The sequence below is a fragment of the Dipodomys merriami genome, unplaced genomic scaffold (genome assembly GCF_024711535.1).
Source record: "Dipodomys merriami isolate MVZ:Mamm:240054 unplaced genomic scaffold, mDipMer1.0.p SCAF_2, whole genome shotgun sequence".
NCBI classification, from domain to species: domain Eukaryota; kingdom Metazoa; phylum Chordata; class Mammalia; order Rodentia; family Heteromyidae; genus Dipodomys; species Dipodomys merriami.
The window spans coordinates 6,162,806-6,188,032 of NW_027203381.1; positions in this window are offsets into that span (position 1 = coordinate 6,162,806).

Consider the following 25,227-nt stretch of genomic DNA (forward strand, 5'->3'; position numbering starts at 1 on the left):
AATGACAAAATGAATTATAGAACTAATGGGTATGATTTCAATAAAGAATATATATTCTTGTTGTTCTATCAAGTAATCTTATTATCACATACATTAAACTCAAATTCTGAGCTAACAATGATCTTTAAATCAGTCCATGTTGTCTGTTAGTAATCATATAAGTGAAACCAAAATAAATCTTCAAAAAGTTTACTTGTGCCAATATCAGATGATACTTGATTGCCTGTTAGACCCTGACCTATGCATTTATGAAACATTTTTCTTCAATTGTTAAGAAGCAGAGATTGGTATTATTAATTTCAGTCAGAATATTTGATGGCTAGTAATCAGTAAGGCCTATAGCTATTTGTTTGGATTTTACAAAGATTGTTTTTGAAGGTCAAGTGCGCAATTGCATCACAGTTAGTCTCAGTCACTTTTTATCACTCATTGCATGAATTATGGCAATCACTGTAGACTGGCCAACATAAAAGCAAAAGGGTTATCGATTAAAGTTCAATAATTTTGATTCAATGTATACAGCAAGTCTCAGTATAAAGAGTGAATAATAATCTCAATCTCTAAAAAGAAACAGAGTAATTTATCAATATGTAGAGTGCATATTTACTAAAGAAAATGTGAATAATCTGAGCGTTTCTGAGAGAAACATACCATTTCTATCAATTATGGATAATGCATGGTGCTTTATAAGAAATCATTCAGGAAACGATAAGTTAATTTATGAAAGGAAAAGGGAAGAACAAATGATGCCCAAAGTGACCATAGTAGGTTAGCTGGCCTCAGAGCAGAAGCCACAGCAACTCTCAATTACTCTGCTGGCATCTTTGTATTGGCCAGTGTGTAACATACACAAGGTCAGCTAACGAATGCTTTATAGTCAAATACATTCTTCAGAGTCCTGTCTGTGAGTTTTTATGTTTTCTTCCTTGGTTTGACGAAGCACTGTATGTAGTTTCTGGTAAATTTAAAGCCCCATGAATTGTTAATGACCAAATTTAAGTGGAAAAATTACTAACTTTAACAACAAGTGCTATTGTTCATTAAATTCTAGGTAGTTAGGGCTTTGAAGAATATATTTTCCTTTAACCACTGGGAAAAATAAAATTCAGTCAAGCATTCAGGATTTGTTGCAGGTAGAAAAATGCATTGTGATGGGAAATTGAACAAGATTTTTGAAGGTCAAATGGATAATAATCCACCCTAGCATTAAGCAGTGCTGGGTCTGTTTCTGAACTTTGACCACCCCTAGGCCCAGAAACATGGAAATTCTATTTAACCTATATGAATCTCAGCATGTTCCATGTGTAAAGCAGCAATACCAAAAAAATCTACCCCAAATGCTTGCTGGTAAATGGTATAATACGTGGAAAACATTTGGCTAGAGGGCCTGAAGCATGAGACCAACTACATGTTAAATATATTAGCATTTTATTTTCTATCTGTCATTTTAAAACAAATGTAACAAATGGAAAATGATAGATAATTTCACCATAACAGTTGGTTTCTAAGGCATATTCAGTTTTGTGCCTCTGATTAACTAATAATTTACACAGATCCGTGGTGTTTGTGTGTGTGTGAGTATGTGTGTGTGTATTCTGTTACAACAAGGCTGTGATATGGCAAAGATAGTTTAGCATTTTTAAAGATAAGTTAAATTCTGTATTTCTCTAATAGAGATTGCCTTTGAAATAACAAGTTAAGTAGCCCCACAAGGATTTAATGTCAGAATCAATTATGGAGATGTTGCAAACAGTAATGCATTATCTGAGGGCTCTCGCTACTTCTGTATATCTTTTATATCAATAGGAATTTTGAACGACTATGTGGAATAAGCCCCAGGATTTATAAATGAAAATAGTATGATATAACCTAAATTATATAGTTTAAAACATGAAGTGTCATGAAAATTGAAATTTTATGATTTCATTATATTCATTATTAATCTATATGCCAATTTATAATATTTGTTTTTCATATTATTCTATCTGCATCTATAATTAATAATACTTAAAACTTATTAAAATATTTTGTTAAAGCTATTTGATAGAATTTGAATTAAACAAAAAAAACCTTTGATCTATTCAGATTCATTATTTGTAAAATGTTATATATATATATATATATATATATATATTTTTTTTTTTTTTTTTTTGGTCAGTCATGGGGCCTGAACTCTGGGCCTGGGTGCTATTCCTCAGCTCTTCAGCCCAAGGCTAGTGCTCTACCACTTGAGCCATAGCTCCATTTCCAGCTTTTTTCTGCTTATGTGGTGCTGAGGAATTTCACCCAGGGCCTCATGCATAGAAGGCAAGCACTCTACCACTGAGCCACCTTCCCAGCCACAAAATGTTATATTTTAATATTTAGAATTTTGTCAACCTCATTCTGTTCTGTAGACCATGATTTGTATATACATACATGCACATTATATGTACTACATATAAACATATATAGATTATATAATATATACAATATATATGTGTATATAAGTACACACATATAAAACGTATTTGTATGTTCTAGTATGTAGCTTCGATTCAGGGCCTGAATGTTCTCCGTTAGCTTTTTTTGCTCAAGGCTGGCACTCTGTCACTTGAGCCACATCTTCACTTCTAGCTTTTTGGAAGTTAGAGGAAAGAGTCTCATGGACTTTTTTGCCCAGTCTGTCTTTGAACTATGATCACCTGATCTCAGTATGCTGAGTAGCTAGGATTATGAACATGAGTCACTGGTACCTGGATAGACCATAATGTCTTCAAGTGAAAAAAAATGCTGCTTTTATTCCATATGCAGCCAATTACATTATTTCCTTTTGCAGCCCAGATTGTCAATGAAAAGCTATTTGAAGTAGAAGCAGTCCACCCAATGGCTGAAAGAAGACTTGGGGTCTATTGCAGGAAGAAGACTTGGGGTCTATTGAATTGCTTGTGGGTAAGAGTTGGTGAAGACTTTGAATGAACTATGTTAACAATATTTGTGCTGGGTGCCAGTAGCTCACACCTGTAACCCTAGCTACTCAGGAGGCTGAGATCTGAAGATCCTGGTTCAAAACCAGCTCAGGCAGGAAAGTCTGTGAGACTCTTATCGCCAATAAACCACCAAAAGAACAGTGGTGCTGTGGCTCAAGTGGTAGAGTCCTAGCCTTGAGCTGAAGAGCTGAGGGACAGCGCCCAGGCCCAGAGTTCAAGCCCCATGACCGACATAAAAAAACAATGTTTGTAATTCTCTGTTTAATATTTCTTTTTTTTTTTTAATTTAATTTTATTTTATTTGAGAACATACTGTACAGAGGGGCTACAATTACATGGGCAGGATAATGCATACATTTCTTACCAAGCATTGAAGCCTCCTCCTTTGTTTACCCTTCACCTCCCTTCCCAGCCTCCCCCCTCCCCCCACCCAATTATACCCCCCTCCCCCCGCCACACCGACATTGTAAAGTTGGTTTTGACATGACATTTTGTACTTCTCATTGTTGCAACAGGTCCACCTGAAAAATGAGTAGTTGAATTTTACTTTTCAACATTAGTCTTACACTTCACAAATTCAAACACAGCCTCAATGCTCACAATTGGATATAGTTCCCCAAATACAGTGGACATGTGGCTCCAATAGCAGATTCTGTGCAGGGAAAAACTTCCACTCTTACCAGAACTTAACATAGTGCCAACTATACACTATATAACCATTTCATTAATGGTATCCTCTGTAGAATTTGAGGCCAAGATCCTCCAAGGAGATTGAGTAAAATGGATTTTGGAATGCAAAGAAAACTTTAATGGAGGTAAAGCATACCAGAATATGGAGACTGAGTCAGTAGGAAAGGACTTGTGAACAACAACAAAAAAGACAGCTGGAAAAGCAGGATTTCATGGCCAGGACACTGAAGATCATGTGACTAGAAAGGGGAAGGAAAATGGTGCCTGATTGACCTGTGTACTCATCCAATGAATGAAGAGATTAGTACACTTGTTGATGGCCTACTCCATTGCCAAGTAAATTATTTTGATTCATTACTATTTGATATAACAATCCTCCTACTAATGATATTATTTTATATTATAATATAATGAGAGCATTGTTCCATTAAAAGATGAAAAATGTATAGTTTTAGAAACAGAATTTTGTAAAATGTTATTCCTACTTCTGAGATGGGTGAAATTATTTTAATGTGAGGTATGAAATCAAAATTTACAAATCACGTAAATATTTAACCATTGTAAATAACAAGACAACTTAGATGCATGCACAATAATCTGTATTGTCTCTACTATGTTTCTTTTTTTGGTCAGTCATGGGGCTTGAACTCTCGGCTTGGGCACTGTCCCTCAGCTCTTCAGCACAAGGCGAGCACTCTACCACTTGAGCTACAGCACTACTAACAGTTTTCTAGTGGTTTATTGAAGATAAAAGTTTCACAGGCTTTCCTGCAAGGGCTGGCTTTGAACTGTGATCCTCAGATCTCAGCCTCCTGAGTAGCTAGGATTACAGGCGTGAGCCACGGGCGCCCAGCTGTCTCTATTACTTTTATGTCCATAAATAATCTATGTTTTTCAAGGTAGTAGCACCTATAGTCATGCTGTTTCTGCTTGTGCTTCAAAATAAAAATCTCAGTTTTATAATTTTTGGACCATTTGCATGATTTAGTCTCTCTCTCTTTCTCTCCCTCTCTCTCTCCTTTCATAAGATCCTTGCTCTGTTTTTGCTCTTATTTCTCTACACAAAGAAAAGTATGTGTTTAGTGTATTCAGTTTAAACTCTGTTTCATTGATTGCATTTTTTAAGCTGTTTAAATGATTCATTATACATGTGTTACCACTATCTTGCTTTCTGTGGACTCTGGTGCTGTCCAATAAAGTTTAAAAATAAATAAATAACACAAAACTTTTAAAAATGCATTGGCCTGTTGCTTTGGGGTTTGGAGTAATCATAGAAAAATGCTTTGTTGGCTGATTTCGTGTTATGGACTGGGCGCTTTTCTCCAAGCAGAGTCATAAAATTGCTTTGCCATTTTTTTCAATTACCAATAAAACTTGTCAAAGAGCCATGCTCAGAAGTGAGTCGTTAGCTGAAGTCAGCTCTTTTATTTATATTTAGTAGACCCCACAGTACCTCTAGAATTTAATACTCCAACCAAGATACAAGCGTCCTGACAATTATCCATTACTGTAATGCCACAAACTGGTGTAAATGTTTTCAGTCACCTGTTCCCAGTATAATCTATTCAAGTATTCTGAAATGGAGAAATACAAGGCATTTCAAATTGCTAGCAATGTGAAGGAAAATATGTTATGCAACAAATTACCATCCTATCTGAAGTGTCGCATAGTAAGTAAGCATATGAAAATCTGACAAACTTGTGCTTATTACAACATTTAGAGGAACTTTTATCTGTTGCCTCAAAATGTAAAGCAGGGTTTCCAGGGCCCTGTTAAATGGTAGGGATAAACGGGAATGCAGGGTGCTCTGCTCTTCATCACTAGTATTGATGTGAAATACGTTGTCATCTGTGATATGCAGAATCTTCAGCACTAAATAAGAAGGAGCCAGGAAGATTTGTGGTAAGTTAAACAAGGCCTCTGCAGAAGGAGGCAAATATTGGTGACACATCACTTCTGTGATGGAAGTATACAAGTGATGATGCACTAGGCCTACACTGTTTCTTTGCTGAGAGTACAGTGTGTCTCTGTGTATTCAGCAAAATTCTCAGCACTATTTTCTGGATAAGGCATGTCTCCTAATGCCTCACAAGTCACTATGAAGGGAGACACTTGACAGTCAGTCTTCATGTTTTATAAACGCAGAAAAAGCAACATCAAGCTGTATGCTGCTCCAGCATACAGCTGCAAGCGTGGTATGCAGCAGGGGCAATAGTCAAAAGGCCACAATTGTGTGATGCAAAATAACAGAGAATTTATAATTATTTCTCCATCTGTGCTCTTCCCAGTGGAGTGTGTGTGCTCTATCCACACAAGGCAGGAGAGGGGCGTTTACTGAAAAGAGTAGAAACTGTGAACAAAGGTGAAGAAATGACAGATCACAGGTCATTTTCATGCCGTTCAACTTATCCATCTCTGAAATAAAGTCAACATAACATATTGCATAGACTAATGAATTTTTTCAAAAGAACACAAAATTTTCTTTCTTTGGGAATATGATAGGCCAATAAAAGATATTATTGTATTGGAACAGGAATAAGGGTAGAAAAATTAGTAAGTCTTTATCTAAAGTCTTTATCTAGCCAAGCCCTTTGGCCTCTTCATGAAGCTTGAAGTGGCCAAGAGAAGTGATCTATTTGTGAGCACACGACACTCAGCAATCAAATCAGTTTTATGACAATATATGAAATAAGATAGGCTGGGATGGACAGTGAAAACCCTTTTTCCCTGATTTTGAAGATGACACAATAAACTTCCTTCCTTCCCCCTTTTTTTTTGCTTTGTCCATCCCTGGGGCTTGAACTTGAACTCAGGGCTTGGGCGCTGTCCTTAAACATTTTGGTCATGACTAGCACTAACATGCTCTAACACTTTGAGCCACAGTGCCACTTCTGGATTTCTGGTGGATGACTGAAGTGAAGAGTCTTATGGACTTCCCTGCTTGGGCTGGCTTTAAATCAGGATCCTCAGATCTCAGCTTCTTGGGTAGCTAGGATTACAGGCATGTGCCAATGGCTGACGTTTTGCTTCTGACAAGACAAACTTTTGTCAAGCTACTGTTGGTGTATGGAATTTTAAAATTGGACACCAAACATTTAAAAGCTCTTCTGAGAAGAACTTATTCCCAAAATCATACTGCCATTTGTTTTTCTTGTGAACTTGGAATAACTTGAGGACATTTTGGCCACATTCCCCAGGCACAGTATTTTCATTTGAAAACAGGTTTGCCAGGCCTTCCCAAAGTCACTGGAGGATTCTGACTGGATGACAATTTAAGTATGTGGTACTTCTCCACTGGGATTTGTTTGTTTGTTGCTTTTGTACTAACAGCAGAGTGTATCCCAGAGTACCACATGTAATAGCAGAAATATAAGTTACAGCAAAGGATCTACCTAAAGGGACATCTAATGACATCTAATCACAAATTTGATTCAAAGTGTTGAACTATAGGATACAACAGACAGTGATCAAGTTGTTATTTAATATAATTGTTTAGGATGACTTTTGTACCCTCAGTTTATAAATGACCACACTCCACACATATGTGTTTATCTCAGCCCCTGTATCTGACACAAGCAAATGGAAAAGGATTGATGAAAATTCTGGTCCACATGATGAAAAATTGGAAAAGGACCTGAGTTCAAGTCCCTGTAACTGTGGTTTTGGGGTAGATAAAAGACAGGAAGGGATGGCAAACATTTTCCATGAGAGGGGCTCTGTCTGGCTTCTGAGTTAATTGATTTATTTCATTACCAAGACTGTTGAGATATATTCTTCACAAATGTAAGGACCAGCACAGAAAATTAGCACTAAATGGAGGGACAACTGATTTATACTGTAAAATATTAAGCTTAGAAGTCGTTGCTGCTATTCTTACATGTGAAAAGACTACAACTAGTACTCTCTCCTTTTAAACCACAAAATCCATCTCTAATAATTCAAAAAACATTACAATATTCAACTTGTGGGGTGGCCTCAAAATATCTCCCAAGTAAGACACAAAACAGCAAAGTCGTCTGAAAGAAAGAAGGCCTGAAAAATCGCCATAACTAAGTGAGGGGCAGTAAGAAGGAAGCATGACCCAGTGTGATGTGGTATTCCACAACGTGTCCTGAAACAGGAAAAAAGTACTAAGGGAGCCACAAAGATGATTAGAAAACTGTATTAACTTTAGTTAAAACTATTGCACCAAGCAGTATTGCTTTATTAATTGTAACACATATCACAATCATAATAGATGTTGATAATGGGGAAATCAGTCTTGACTGTTTTGAACATCTCTGTATTCCTTAGCAAATAAAAAAAGAAGATTAGCTATATAATAAACTTTATTAAAAAATGAAACATTTCATTGTGCTTCCAAGCTACCCCAAACTGAAAAGACTGAAGCCAAGTTTGGAGGATTATAGGTTAGACAATTTCCTGAATATATGTGAACTTAAGCTATTATCCTTATATCAAGTACTTCATATTTCAAGTAATATCTGCCCTCTATACCCACTAGGCTCAGCATAGTTATTTGATTTAGCTATGTAAAATGCTGACAAGGCTCAATCTTTGCCTTCTGTGAATTTATGATAAAGAAAAAGTACATTTCTAAATAAATTTCATTAAAGTTTTAATACCTACGATCAATGCATACCACTTTTAGGAAAGCAACAGATTATTCAATTTAGCCTGACAACAGAGAGACACAGATATGTTCTAGATTATTTGATTTCTGATGTGACTCTTAGAAATGTGTGATAATTATTTAACAAAAGAGAAGTCATAACCTAAAAGAAACCACAAGGGTGAATTTAGATAAAGAGGAGAGAATTCTGTATCATTTTTAGTAGATTATTGTAACACATTTGATTCTTTAATGGGTAGTAAGGTGTCAATGTCTAGCAATCCATATATATTATGGTAATTAATTTGCAATTTGCTCTTATAATCAAAGTGCTATCCTCATTAAAAGTGAGTTGACTGTTCTTAACCTGTTCTCAAATTCTATAAAAGTTCTCATAGAAATCTGTATTTTCCTGGTCTGATTTTGTTCCATTATTTAGCAAGAGTATTTTAGGGTAAAGTTTGAATAACATTTGGATATCATTGCAAATTTGCCTTCAGGGATGTAGTTTAGAATGGCTCCAATGAAGACCACACATACAAATTTTCTCATTTGAAAGATCACATGAGATTGTTTTTTCCTGTGAGAAAAACTATCAACACTCAATGCAATAAGGCAGATGTCACTTATTATTCATCAAATATAGTCTCAGCCACTTTCTCCAAGAGTAAGTGAATGTGAATCCTTTTTGTGAATATATAGATATATCCATAACCATATATGCATATTGCTATCCAGATGCATATTTGTCTCTATCTGTATATCCCTTTGAAATTCTTAAGGAAGCACAGTACACTTATTAAAAAAAAGATTTTCTAGAGATCTTTCAGCCATTGATTTCTGCTCAAGTACACAGAATGAAAAAAGACAATTACAAAGTCTGAGAACACTAACCAAAATTCCAGTGGTTGATTTTGTAATCCAAAAATATTGACACAGACTGTACGTTCTCACTCTACAGTATAGCTGCTCTCCTATTACTTTTTCCATGTGTGAAAATAAAAGTTCAGTGCATAACTCATTTTCAAATTGTTATTTCTTAATGAAGTTAATGAAGATAAGCACTGTGAATATGCATTTCATGGTGGGAGGAAAATATCACCCATCAAACAACACATCCCCTACTGAGATTACTAAAGTAACAGAACTGTAATTAAATATGTCGGGACTGTTGACTTCTGAGGCTTTCCATACATAGTATTTTATAAAGTAATTAAAATTTTCTTAAGGAAAAAAAACAACTTTTGTTGGTTTAGGGATGAAAAACCTCCATGGAAAGCACCATTTTGTTAATGATGTTTGTTCATCTACTGGTATCAGCTACATAAGCTATGTAAGAACTTCCCTGAGATTTTCATAAAGACATATATATTGTCACTGTTGACCAAGAGGCTGAAGTAAGACCATGAGTTGCAGTTTGATTTGCAAGAAACCTTTGTTAGGTTATTGAATATTTGATAATAAACATTTCACAAATAAGTGGTTTTGTAATTGCCAAAATGTTGTACTTGCAATTTCTTTCTGTGAGTTCATTTGAGAAAGGTAATAGCATTGAGTAAGTGAATAGTCATAATCTATGAACTTGTTATGTTATCATCTCTGCTGTAAAGACAATTTGTGAATGTATTGGTTTGAGAGCATTGAGTGCTGTTAAAAACATTGGTACTCAAGTTTTATCTCCACCGTTTTTTTCCATATAAAAATACATGGTAGCAACATTTTCTCTAACAAGGGCCAGTGTGGCAATTATATCATTTGCACGAAAACCACAGTTACTAATACAGGCGGCAACCAGCTCCAAGTAGCCATTGGGAATTGTATAAGCAGCACACATGTCTTTCACATTATATACCAAATTTAGAAACTGTAATATTTTAAATATTTTAATTTGGGCTACCCCAGTTCCCAGAGCAATCTAAAGAAATGGTGTTTATGTGGGGCTTGTATTTTCATTAGCATATTTTCATTAGCTTGTATTTTCGTTAGACAACATAAATGAGGCTTTTTACGAGGAATGAGAATGAACCAATGAAAACTTTCATACACAATAGGAGTGCAACTCCACCAGAATTCTCCAAAACCTATAGGGTGCCTTCAGCAACTTGATTTATTTTGTATTCTGAAGTGTATCCGCTTCATGTAGAAGATCAATTAATTAGTAATGGAGGAAATTAAATAAATGGTTACCTGATTGTCCCTTCTACAAGAATATGAGTAACAAATGAGCTTTTTGCAGCCCAAAACCCTTACATGTTCCAGGACTTTGGACTGTGAAGTGTCCTTTAATAAAACAACAAAGTGGGTATTATTGAATTAGATTGATGGTTGCTGGAAGAATTTTCAGTGTGGAATGAACATCTCCTGTTTGATTTTCTATGTAATTTTGAACAAAAAATGTGTATCTAACCATGAAATTGTTTATGACACACACAAAAATCCCTCATCTGAAGTAGGTCACAATAAAACTCGGTAATTTTAGGATGAAAGAGGCAAATTGGAGCTGTAGAACTTCTTGCTCAGCTTTTGCTCATGGACTTGTTTCCAAAGTCTTTAAATTAATGCAAAATGTCCCAAATGATAGGAGATTAGGTTCTCTGCATTAGCTAATCCTTTGTGAAGTAACAGCATGCCCAAATGTCGCTTAGTTCAAATCAAAGACCTGAGTCATTTGGTGAAATGCAGCAAGAAGAAATCTGCTTTGATATGCTAATGCTATATGTGTTATTCATGAGACATCTCTCACCCTGGACGCTGGTATCAACTCTGGCAGAGAAGCAGTTATTACACTTTGTTTCATTTAATTTCCATGCCTTCCTTGAGAAGTGTTTATGAATGAAGAAAATGCTAGTCTTTGCTTTTGGGAAAAATAAATCACATATTTAGGGAAACAATAGATGCTTTCCTGTTTTGATTTTATTTGTTTGCTTTTTTGAAATTCACTTTAGATTTCTAGAGGACATACCACTTTTCATAGAAGTAGGTGTTTTCATTGCTGGTACTATGTTTTTGCTCCTATCTCTGAAACAGTTCTACTGAATGAATATGGTCAGTACTATATTGAATACAATTTCTACTGACAATGCATAGGATTTTTCCCCCCAAATCTCATCTAAATTAGGAGGTTTGTGTATATCAGTTCTAATCATTATTTCAATTTGGCATAAAATCAAGGCTCAGAGCATGCATAGATTTTTCTAGGCACCGTGGCTTGACACATGTAGAAAGTGAATTAAAATGCATACTTATCTGTTTTCAGTGGCCATATTTTTTCTTTTTTCTTTTTTTTTTTTTAACATCATTGACACCATTTGGATAGGTCAAGTTTTTTTGTAGGAAGGAACAATTATCTAATCACAATGGTATAACATACCGAATGCTTACCCGTTCCCCAGACTATGTGGGATACTGTAGATCTAGTGGGGTTTGGTTGCGGGTCTCAGTCATACAGCAAGATGCCTCTACCTCCGTAGCAATGGGAAAATGATAACATAGTGAGATCCCAGCTTTCCTATGCAGAGAGCAGAGTTTTGCTGACAGTAAGTTGCATCTAGCAGATTCCATGACCACCACTGCACCCCGAGAGGGCTTCAAAATTTGATTCTCTAATAGACCAGACAAAACTGCTGTGAACATTTGGTCATGGGATATCCTAAATGCAGTCAAAAATCCTGTGACCTCAGTAGGTTGCATACTTCAATACTGATACATATGTAGCATTAAATTCTTAACAGAAATAATCTGGTAAGAAATGGTATAAACCTGTGTGATATGGACCTTAATTAACCATTGCCTTTTGAACATGTTATTTCAGTTTTTTTTGCATTCTTTTCTTTTTCTTAATTGGCAAACTGTTTTCTTAATCTTTGTTCTTCACCTTCAAAATAATACTGTGAATATGCTGTACTGAAGTTCCTAAAGTTCTAATATTTAACTTGCCTCCTAAGGGGATTAAATGGCCCATCGTCTTCAAAATGTCTCATTTATAATATGATTGGGTTGAGAGACAATAGCCCTCAGGCACATGTTTCTTACTGGTTGAATGTTTCCAATTTGATTAACTCCTATAGGGTGGGTGGATGTTTCCTTAGATATTATTTCCTATGGTTTGCCATCCAGAAAAACACAGAGAGACTTCAAGAATAGGTATTACAAATGAATCAACTCAGTGACCAAACACCGTCCCTCACAAGCTTCTATCCACAACATTCTGTCTCAGAGAATGTCTGAGTCTTGCTCTCTCTGGCTGCACTGTGGGATGGATGAAACTGCCCTCTCTGACCCCGTTCCCTGCCTAGGTTTTTCACTGCACCAGAGCTGGAGGATGGACAGTTTGGGATTATTCCTCTACCACATGATTTACATCTCTTAAATTTCCCTCTACAAGTTCCTTCAGCATTTAAGTATAACAGGCACAATCACCCTGGCCTAGTACACATTGTATGGAAATCTCCTGCAAAACTGGTCCCCAGTTTCCTTCCAATACCTTACTTAAACAGACAGCAATCAACCTGGAAAACAGATGAGATTGATCTCCTATATAATCAAGTGTCATATGAAGCCCAAAACAGAACACAGAAGAATTTTATCCTTGTCCACATGATGAGTGCCAGGGAACAATTCTGTATTTCTACACATAAGATGGACACTGCCATTGTTTTTTAATTGCACAGGCACAGGAGAGCTGTTTAATGCATTGTCTTTTCCCCAAGACGTTTGCCATTGTTGATAACTTTATTAAAAATCATTTTTTTAGATTATCAGTAAGCACAGAGTTGATAGATTTAGTCAGTGTTATATGAAAAAAATGTCATATATTCCTGATAAAAATCCTTTGAGCATTTTCTAATTTAAGATTTTTTTACACAAATACATTTGGTGAATGCTTTGATGATTAATAGTTTGAAGAATCTTGGAGAAAATTATTAAAAATGTTATTGAATGTGTTTGCACATAGGTTATTGTTACACTTTCACATTTATTTACTTGTATGCTTGATAATTTCATTGAAAAAATATGCAGTGTGTTAGCCAATGTAACATTATTGCATATATTTGTGGATTTTATTGATAATTTCTAATATGACAATGAAGCATTTTACTGATTCATCTATTTTTAATATGTTTGAAGCACTGTATATACTATCACTTAGTTCTTTAAAACTATAACTTAGGTCCAGAAAAACATTTCAGAAAAACATTTACTAAGAAACACTTGTACTCTTACTATCATCATAATAATCTGAATTCTAGCTGGCACAGTGGATCATACTTGTAATCAACCTATGTGGTGATGTAGATGGTGGACAGGCACAAGGCCAACTGGGAAATATGTTAGGAAATCTTTATTTCAACAAATTATTTGCAAATGATGGCCCATGCCTGCATCACAGCTATGCAAGAGGCTTGGGTAGGAAGATGGGTGTTTGAGTTTGATGTTGGGGGAAAAAATTAACCCTCCCTCTCAAGAATATACACTAAATCCATAGTAACTTGAGCATGGCTCAAGTGGTAATACAAGTACAAAGCCTTTGCCCAGATGTTAGTATTGCCATTAAATGAGCAGAAAAAGAAAGAGGAAGAGGAAGAGAGAAAGGAAGAAACAAGCATACAAGCAAGAGAAACTTTAAATGGTTTTAGATATAATTGATACAAGTTACAGACATGCATATGTTTAGTTCTATTTAAAACCTTTATGCATCAAGAAGAGAAAATGAAAACTTTGCTGAGTTGAAAGTAATCCACAGCAGTCTAAATCTCTATTCAGAAAATAATACCCAGCACTCATAAAAAAGAACTTAGTCTACTCAAATTATGATCATATATTTGTAAAACAGAAGCATAGTTTAAAATATTAATGTTATAAGATTTAGAATTATTTTTCATCAGCATGTTGGTAAAGTTACATCAATGAGAATAGTTCTTAAAGTCTATTCTGAAGATTGACATAGTGTTAGCAGCCTTTCAGTAGAAGGGAGTGTGTTTATGTAACAAATATGAATTATTGGGCTGGGAAGGTGGCTCAGTGGTAGAGTGCTTGCCTTGCATGCATGAAGCCCTGGGTTCGATTCTTCTGCACTACATAAGCAGAAAGAGCTGGAAGTGGTGTTGTGGCTCAGGTAGTAGAGCACAAGACTTGAGCTGAAGAGCTGAGGGACAGTGCCCACGCCCAGAATTCAGGCCCCACAACTGACCAAAAAAAAAAAAAGAAAGAAAGAAAGAAAGAAAGAAAGAAAAGAATTCTCTGACGCCTGTATTTATTGTATGGTGCCTTTCAACCTGAAGTGCTTCACATGATGAGTTACAAAATCTTTGTACCATAACCGTTTTGTCCTGTGATGTACTTCCTCCTTTATGCATATGTACATTGCATCTTATAAATTCCAGGATATGGCTGGCTAATCTTCAGATATAACTGAATTAGAGATACAGTTCCCAGGCTTCATGAAAACAGCATGACAAATTGCTTACTCTGAGTTCTGAGACAAATCTGTCTTGCAGTAAGTTTACCCTTAATTGAAATGAACACTTCAACTTCGAGACAGCAAAAGATGACAAAATATTAACCCTGGGGAATTGCGTGGGAGATGTGCTAGTTAGGGAGAAATTGATAGTGTTACTACTCTGTATAGAAGCCCATTTATACATTACACAGTGAAATAGGAAGTGTGGCTCCTGGACTTCCTGATCATACCACCTATTTTGCACTGCCTGAACATACTGCATCTGCATGGTCCTCCTCTATGCAATGACAGCTGTGAGCAAATACCAGGCTCAGACTCATCCACAAGTTCAGAGTGGGTTCTGAGAGAATAGAATAATTAGAGCAGCACAAATTACTTCAATTCTGGAAAAGAATACTTTTGGTTGGTGGAGTTGACATACTACTAATGCTTATTATGAATTTAAGACATATTATCTCTGTAAAGGCTTGAACTTTGGCCATCAGACTTGCTGTGCACATAGCATCTGCCCTTTTCTAGTGAGCATATTTTAGAGTTATCAGTATATTTTAATACATTTTTATTGTAAAGATACTACACAGAGAAGTTACAATTACATGAGTAAGGTAATGATTACATTTCTTATTGAGCAATGTTACCTTCTCCTTTGTTTCTCCCCTACTTTCCCTTCCCTTGCCACCTCTCCAACTCCTCCCCCCCACATTGCCCTCCCCCAGCTCCGCAAGTTGTAAAGTTCATTTTGAACATAGTGTCTTGTACATCTCATTGTTACAATGGGTCAACCGGTAGCCTTATTTCAGCATTTTGTTATTTTCCTTCCCCTTCCCAAATTAGAAAAAAAAAAAGTATAAACAAGATGCAGGACACTGGAATCAAATACAGTGAAAACAGGGAAGAACATGGGTGAAGAACATACAAAAAGAAACAAAAAAAATCACATAGTACATTAAAAACAACAGCGACGAAGATAAAACCTCTTGTGTCCATGTCTTGAGGTTCATTTCTCTTAGCATCATCTTATATGGCCATATGTACATAGCTTTTCACCTTTTCTGTTCATCTGGTAAGATTATCCTAGACTATACTAGTTATTGCAAATAAGGGAAAGCATTTTTAATGCTTTGAGTTAATATGATTTCTGAAATTTTCTTTTGTAAAGTTCCTTGATGGTTAATTTCTTTTTTTTTTTTTTTTTTTGGTTGGTCATGGGGCTTGAACTCTGGGCCTGGGCGCTGTCCCTCAGCTCTTCAGCTCAAGGCGAGCGCTCTACCACTTGAGCTACAGCGCCACTTCCGGTTTTCTGGTGGTTTATTGGAGATAGGAGTCTCACAGTCTCTCCTGCCCGGGCTGGCTTTGAACCTCGATCCTCAGATCTCAGCCTCCTGAGTAGCTAGGATTACAGGCGTGAGCCACCAGCGCACGGCTGATGGTTAATTTCTTTATCCATGTGTTCTACTTCTCACTTTTCTAGTCTGCTGTCAGTTTTTCTGGAATACATACATACTAGAGAAATTTTGGGTAGTAAGAGTCAACTCAAGGAATGAATCACAATCTTTATCAATAAGAGATTTTAAGCCAGGTAATGGTCGCTCATTTTTTTTGGAATCCTAGCTATTTCAGAGACAGAGATCTGTAGGACCAGGGATCCACCCCAACCCATGCAGCAAAGTTCACAAGACTTCATCCCAATAGAAAAAGCTGACCCCTAGTGCTATGCACCTGCCATTCCAGCTACAGTGGGAAGCACAGATGAAGAGAAATGCAGGCCAGCCTGAGCAAAAAATACAACCCTAACTGAATAATAATCAGTGCAAAAAAAAAAGAGAGAAAAGACTGGGACTATGGCTCGAGAGGTAGAGTGCCTGCTTAGCAGGTGTAAGGTTCAGACTTCTAACTTAGTCTTACCAAGAAACAATAATTTTAATGCTTGCTAATAACCAAGACATAAAAATCAAATACATTTAACAGTTAAGAGGTAAATTCTGGACAGTATCTGTTTGTTCCTAGGTACATGGAAGCTATGGGCTAACTTACTTCACTCCCTGTGATGCAGTAACTATGATTTATAGGTTTCCAATTAATTGGTAAATTAAACACAAGAATTTGTACAATAAAAAAAAAGAATTTGCACAATAATCTGTATGCAAATTATACTAGAAGGACACATTACTTTTAGAGATAAAAATCAGGAACACTAGAATTTGACAGAATTACTTCTAGTAACACAAGCCGATGAAGCAATGATAGGTACAATTGATGCCTTTCTTTTTTGGTCAATTGTGGGGCTTGAACTCTGGGCCTGGGTGCTGTCCCTCAGCTCTTCAGCTCAAGGGTAGCGAGCTCTCTACCACTTGAGCCACAATGCCACTTCCGGTTTTCTGGTGTCTTATTGGAGATAAGAGTCTCACGGAATTTCCTGCCCAGGCTGGTTTTGAACCGCGATCTCCGCCTCCTGAGTAGCTAGGATTGCGGGCGTGAGCCACTGGTGTCCAGCTAACTGATGCCTTTCTGTAAAGAAGGAAAACCATCAGTGCTTATCGTCCAGGAACAATTACCACACCTCACTGTCACAAACTTCATTTCAGCACCAGGGAAGCTGGTGTCTGACTTTTTCTAAGGTAAAAATGAAGTTCCATCTCCAAATGTCAGTGTAAATGAAGATGAAATGACTCAAACTTGATACATTGGAGTAAGTAAGCAAAGGAATAGTTGAAACAAATTAATTTCTAAAAGTACTCTTTCACGAGACACCAACACAAATGCAATCAAAGCTGTTCCTAAATTTGTTCTTCGATATCTTCCCACAAAACTGTCATAGTACAGGGCCACCAAAAGGATTTTCAGTCATGACATAAAGGAAATGGTCAACCCATTCATCGTGCAGACAGGCTGTATGAGAACTGCATTTGCCTTCAAATAATTCTCGAGCCCTTGGAGCCTGAATATTTCATCAACTTGAGAAAGCGGGGAAACTCTTTTTAGAATCAAGTTGCTACATCACTATCCGTGGATCACCATTAATCCTTCAAGTGTATCACAGAGAAGAGGTACATAGATATTTTTCTCCTACATTTCCTCATTAATTATCTGCAAAGTCCCAAATCATAACAGACAAACTTTCTTAAATAACATATAATTTTTTAAAGTATGTTGGACACAACCAGATAATCTATTACCTTAAATCTACTGAACTCTTCAAAGAGATTTCAAATGTGAAACGATAATCAAATATAATCTATATACATCTCAAAAAAAGAACTGCTTAACATTCAAATCTTATTCCAAGAATCATACATAAAGTAGATAAGTTTTCATGAAAAAGAAAAAGCAATTAGAGTAGAACATTTCTCCTTAATCATATAATCAGTGGTGATGACATGGCTAATCTTATAAATAAATAGAAATATTTTGCCATATTGATTTTGGTCAGTAATCTTGAATGCAAGCCTAAGATTAAAAATATAAAAAGAATTCATGGTTTCTCAATGGAGTGTCTCATATCATAGAAATGTCTCCAACTAGCTTGTCTTTCAATTCCTTCTAGTTTGTATCCTGATGTTAGAAAGTGCCTGAGGAAATATTAGCTAAGTGTCCCAGGCATCTATTTAAATGTTTCTGTTGTATACTTTTTGCAAATATGAAACTGACATGATTAGGAAGAACATTTAATAATTACTAAATCAACCTGAAATTTCAGCCTCCTGCTCTCAATTTTTATCTTTCATTAACCACATTACATAGTTCTCTTAATAACAGCTACAATTAGACACCTATTTAAATTTTTGCAACCCTGGTAACTCTCCTTGCTCATATAACTCAAACATTCTTGAACAAGGTTTAAGATATTATTTATTATGTTAAATATAATATATTTGTATGTCTGTAACTGTCCTTAAAAATAATAATTGAGATACTGCTTTGACTTATGTTGAAGAACTGCTTTTCAATTGTGGCATAATAATATAGATTTTATTTTGGGGGGGTTCTAATTTTGGTGAATTATTTATACAATTAAATATATATAGCCAACTGTGTAAGCAACTAAATGTGCTACTGATAATTAGAACGATCTAGAATGTAGAGTGTAACTTCAAACAGGACCAGTACTAACTGTGTCCACATCCATTCATTTTCACCTGTATTTCTGTCTCTTCAATCTGGTCACAGAAAAATTTAAAAAGTCACTTGAATCCCACATCTGTGTATGACAACTTATATGTCCTCAGCTTTCTCAGATTTCTCCTGTGATTCCTTTTCATCTCCTGAGAAGGAGTCTCTCTTTTCCCTCACACATTCTTAGGACTTTATTCTCCATCACTTTCTGTTCAACTTTCAAACTTCCAATATCATCTTTTTAAACAGATAACAGTTTTAATATAGTTCATAATTCCTTATTTTATACTTTACTTTTGAGAAATTGCTTAGTATCTTTTTTGTCTCAGTAGCCTTTTGCTTATCTTACAAGATAATATTCTATTTTACATTTTTAATCAATTGTATCAAGAAAACCTTTGGGGTTCTAGTTCCACAACTTTTATTTTTCTTTGTATACTCATCTGAAAGATACTGAATGCTCATTTTGGCCTCCAATGGAGTATGCATTAATGTGAATAAGGTAATTTAAAAAATATAATTAAATGTGAAATTGAATACAAAATAGAAAAAAAACCTTTGGTATTGCTCCTCAATATTAATTCCTAGAGTTTCATAGATAAGGATTACAGTCTCAAAAATTAAGGTATATACAAATGCAAAATCAAGTTATCAACTGATACTTCTACTTTAACTCCAATACAAGGTCTTCCAAACAACTTACATGACTTTTGACACTGAGTAAATGCTTTGAACAATTGTACTCAGCTCATAAGATAAGTGCATGTTGTACAAACTCCTGTATTATTTTCCTTATCAGCAATTATTTCATATTGTAACTCTCATCTTCAAAGAATGGTGCATCTAAACAAATTAAATTTACTGGCTCAAACAGAAATCAGCATCCACCAACATATTTTTAAAAAGCAATAAAAGTATTTCAAAATATTCACATTTTAAAATATCTTTTATGCTATATTTTCCACTAGTATATACTAGTATACATTTCTCATATTTCTATTCTACCAGCAAAACAATTATTTCCCACTGACAGATAATTTATTATTTGAAACAAAAGAATTGGGAGCACATAGGTCCCATGGTTTCCCTTATTTGCAATATCTAGTATAGGTATGAGTCAAGCGGAAAAGGTCAGATAATGTGATGTTAGGAAAAAAAGCTAGATCCTTACATATATCCCTGCACCAGAATCAACTCCAAATGGATCAAAGACCTTGAACTCAAAGCAGACACTCTGAAAACATTACAGGATGGAATAGGAGAAACCCTAGGTCTCCTTGGCTCAGGCCAAAATTTTCTGAATAGAGACCCGGAAACACAACAAATCAAAGAAAGGTTGGACAAATGGGATTGCATGAAATTACAGAGCTTCTGCATGGCAAAGGACATAGCTAGCAAGATCAATAGAAAGCCCACGGATTGGGAGAAGATCGTCACTGGTTGTACAATGGACAGGGTCTCATATCTAAAATATACTTGGAACTCAAAAAATTAAACCACCCAACAACAAATCCTCAAAGAAACAACTGCCCAATAAATAAGTGGGCGAAAGACTTAAAGAGAAGCTTCTCTGAAGAAGAAAGAAGGATGGCCAATAGACACATGAAGAAATGTTCAACATCCCTAGCCATAAAAGAAATGCAAATCAAAACAACATTGTGATATCACCTCACTCCAGTTAGAACAGCAAAAATCAAGAACTCTAACAACAACAGATGCTGGAGGGGATGTGGACAGAAAGGAACCTTACTTCATTGTTGGTGGGAATGTAAACTTGTTCAACCACTTTGGAAAGCAGTATGGAGGTTCCTCAAAAGACTTCACATAGATCTCCCCTATGATCCAGCAATCCCACTTTTAGGCATTTACCCAAATGTTTACAAACAAGACCACACTAAAGCTACCAGCACAACTATGTTTATTGCAGCATTATTTACCATAGCTAAGATATGGAACCAACCCATGTGCCCCTCAGTAGATGAATGGATCAAGAAAATGTGGTATATATACACAATGGAATTCTATGCCTCCATCAGAAAGAATGACATTTCCCCATTTGTTAGGAAATGGAAAAACTAGGAAAAAATTATATTAAGTGAAGTAAGCCAGGCCTAAAGAAACATAGGTCCCATGGTTTCCCTTATTTGCAATATCTAGTATAGGTATGAGTCAAGCGGAAAAGGTCAGATAATGTGATGTTAGGAAAATGAACCCTTAAATATGTATTTTAATGTTTTCGTTTCTTTCATGCATGTGTTTCTAACGCATTTATAAGATTATTTCTTTGTTGCTTTGTATGTCCCTCCCCCACAGTGTAACCCCTGCTTTCACTATATTTGATGTCAGTATAACATGTGGAGGAAATGGAGACAAACAAGTCGTTTAAGGATTCAGGTGGACCTGTTGCAACAATGAGAAGTACAAAATGTCATGTCAAAACCAGCTTTACAATGTCGGTGTGTGTGGGGGGAGGGGGATATGATTGGGTGGGGGGGAGGGGGGAGGCTGGGAAGGGAGGTGAAGGGTAAACAAAGGAGGAGGCTGCAATGCTTGGTAAGAAATGTATGCATTATCCTGCCCATGTAATTGTAACCCCTCTGTACAGTATGTTCTCAAATAAAATAAAATAAAATATAATTTAATTAAATTAAAAAAAAAAGAATTGGGAGCAGAGGAACTGGAAGAGAGTGCGAAGGTACATAATCTGTTGGTCCATTTGATTGGTTCTCAGTAAGGAGGAGTAAAATATAAACTAGGAAACATGACAAATCGAATTAATGAATAAAATAGAGCATTTGTTTGCCTTCCTTAAGAGACTTCATGACTGTCATTTGAAATAAGAAAGAAGAGACTCCGTAAAAGTCAATCTCTACATCCATTCACACATGACATGCTTTGGACTACCACTGTCGCTAAACAAGCTGCACAAATGTAGCCCATAATGGCTATATTTCAGAGGGAGAAATAACCTCTCAAAAATGGCTTCTTTCCCCTTTGGTTTTTGTCCTTAGAGCATCTGGACCTAATCAAAATGAGTAACTTGAAAATACGGAAATCTAGGAGCTGACTGTATCAAGCTATGTGAAAGAAGTTAGTCTTTAGTGACATTCTTCATATGCATTTCTTTTTTTTAAGCTATACTGAGATTGGCATTTTATTTGTATTTTTTATTGTGAAAATAGTGTACAGAGGGGTTACAATTACATGGGCAAGATAATGAGTACATTTCTTTTTTTTTTTAAGTTTTATTTTATTTTATTTGTGAACATACTGTACAGAGGGGTTACAATTGCATGGGCAGGATAATGCGTACATTTCTTACCAAGCAATGAGTACATTTCTTATCAAGCATTGTAGTCTCCTCCTTTATTTCCCATCCCTTCCCATGCTCCCCCCCACCCAATCCTTCTCCCCCTCACTACCCCCTCACCAAAGTTGTAAAGTTCATTTTCGACATAACGATTTATACATCTCCTTGTTGCAATGGGTCCACCTGCATCCCTATTTAAACGATTTCTTTTTCTCCTTCCCCTCCACAAATTATACCGACATCAAATACAGTGATAGCAGTGCTTATACCATGGGGGAGGGACATACAAAGCAACAAAGAAATCATCTTTTAAATATGTTAGAAACAATTGCATGAAAGACAAAAACACATTTGAATACATATCTTAGGGTTAATTTCCCTAACATCAACTTATCTGACATTTCTGCTTAACTCAGACATATACTAGTTATTGCAAATAAGGGAAACCATGGGACCTATGTTTCTTTGGGCCTGGCTACTTCACTTAATATAATTTTTTGCAAGTCTTTCCATTTCCTAACAAATGGGGCAATGTCATTCTTTCTGATGGAGGCATAGAATTCCATTGTGTATATATACCACATTTTCTTGATCCATTCATCTACTGAGCGGCATCTAAGTTGGTTCCATATCTTAGCTATGGTAAATAATGCTGCAATAAGCATAGTTGTGCTGGTAGTTTTAGTGTGTTTTTTTTTGTGAACATTTGGATAAATGCCCAAAAGTGGGATTGCTGGGTCATAAGGGAGCTCTATGTGGAGTCTTTTGAGGAACCTCAATACTACTTTCCAAAGTGGTTGAACAAGTTTACACTCCCACCAACAATGCAGTAAGGTTAACTTCTGTTCACATTCCCTCCAGCATCTGTTGTTATTAGAGTTCTTGATTATAGCCCTTCTACCTGGAGTGAGGTGGAATTTCAATGTTGTTTTGATTTGCATTTGTTTTATGTCTAGGGAGGGTGAGCATTTCTTCATTTGTCTATTGGCCATCCTTCTTTCCTCTTCAAAGAAGTTTCTCTAAGTCTTTAACCCAGATCCAGAATGACCTATGTGTCTAGCATTATATAATTCAAAGAAAGCCGTTGTGCATTTCCTGGTGGTTGATTTTATTAGCAATAAGAGATGCCATAGGGTTCACTTTCCTTCTTCAGCCTTGTTTGTATTGTACTCGATAGATTTTAGGGTTTATTGTCATTCAGCAAGGGGCTTAAATAGAAACGGAGTGCATATCATATTTAAAAATATTCTTACTTAAAACATCCTCATATATGCTTCTAAAATTCATCTCATTAGAATGGTTGAAGTAGGATTTGTTGAGGTCAGCATGATCTCTTCTGTACTAAAGAAGGAGGACCTTAATACAGACCTGTTTAAGTTCATTTCTTCCTAAACTCATAAAACATCAAATGCTATTTGCAGTAATAGGATTTTGTTGACTTACATTGCAAGGTAATGTCCTAGGATGTCTTGGCTCGAGTGAACCCAGACAGAAGCATTTGCTTCCAAAGAGTGCTTGGAATTTAGACTGAAAGCTGAGTGGACTCCTAGCTTCTTAGAACTATTCACTGGGATAGGTCTTTCTGTCTCATGCATGCATTTACTGTGACTTCTCTATCACACGATTCTGAACTATAAACAAATATTAATGTAACCTGGAAATTTTATTAAAATAATGTGCTGTTATTATTTTTCTCTAACAAATATTCCCAATGCAATCATTTATAGAATTTTGCCTTTCCAAGGCAAGAAGTGCAGGTCTAACCTAGAAAGTCAAAGCTGAGTGAGCTGTGCTGCTCCAGGGAGCAGCCTTTGTATTGAATATACTGATACTGTTCTTGTGGATAAGATGTGAGAGGAACAATGATCTCAGTCTAATTTTAATTCATATCTGTTCAATTTAACAGAGAATGCATATAGAAAACCATAGTTTGGATATCTACGAGGAAAAGAAACAGCAAAAGTAAATGATCTCATTTTTTTTAATAAAGATAAAATACCTTCCTGTGACAATAGAAGTGATATATTAAATCTGACCATCACATTTTTACTATACAACATTTAGGAACAATGTTGAGTTCTGTATTTCATTGTATGGTGTAGGTAAACTACATTTCCAGATGGTAAAGATGAATGTGGATAAGCCATGATAAAAACAATTATACAACATGAGGTGATTTTATTTTTTGCATGCTATATAAATGCTAAGCAGCAAAAAGATAAAGAGGCAGTTGAGGAAAGATTTTTGGTTCTTTTCCTTGCTTCCTTACCAAATAAGCAATGATTCTTGGGGCTATTTTGGAAATTTTAGGAAAATGGATGGGAAAAAGAAATTGAAGTGGCCTCTACTCATACACTGTAGTATAATTATTAATGGCTGAGTGTGTGTATGGTGTCTGTGAATGATAAAGAATTAATTTGGATGCATTTATCATAAATTTTATGCATGCTATATAATTTAAATATTTGTTAAATTTTACAATATATATGGCTAGAAATGTATTTTAATTGTAATGAATTGCCATATGGATGGATGGATGTTTTACAATCACAGACATAGCCTAAATAATCCAGTAATTTAGGTAAGATTTTATCCTAAATTAGACAAAAACCAGGATAAGTTAGTTACATAATGTCATGCAACTAGTAGTCAATTCAGAGAAAATTTCTTTAACCTATATTCTATAATAGGTGTCAAAAAATGTACCACTAGGTAAAAGCACTGAAACATGGTGAAATCAACTAAAACACATTTAAAATGGTGGTACACACCTGCAATCTCAGCTCTTAGGAGCTGAGACAGGACTGCTATGAGTTTGAGGCCAGTCTGGACATGTACCAAGATTATTATTCTCAAATGAATAGATGGATGGATGAATGAATCTCTATCTATCTATCTATCTATCTATCTATCTATCTATCTATCTATCTATCTATCTATCTATCTATCTATCTATCTATCTATCTATCTATCTATCTATCTATCTATCTATCTGTCTGTCTGTCTGTCTATCTACCTACCTACCTACCTACCTAGGTACCTACCTACCTACCTATCTAGTCTCTTCCAGGGA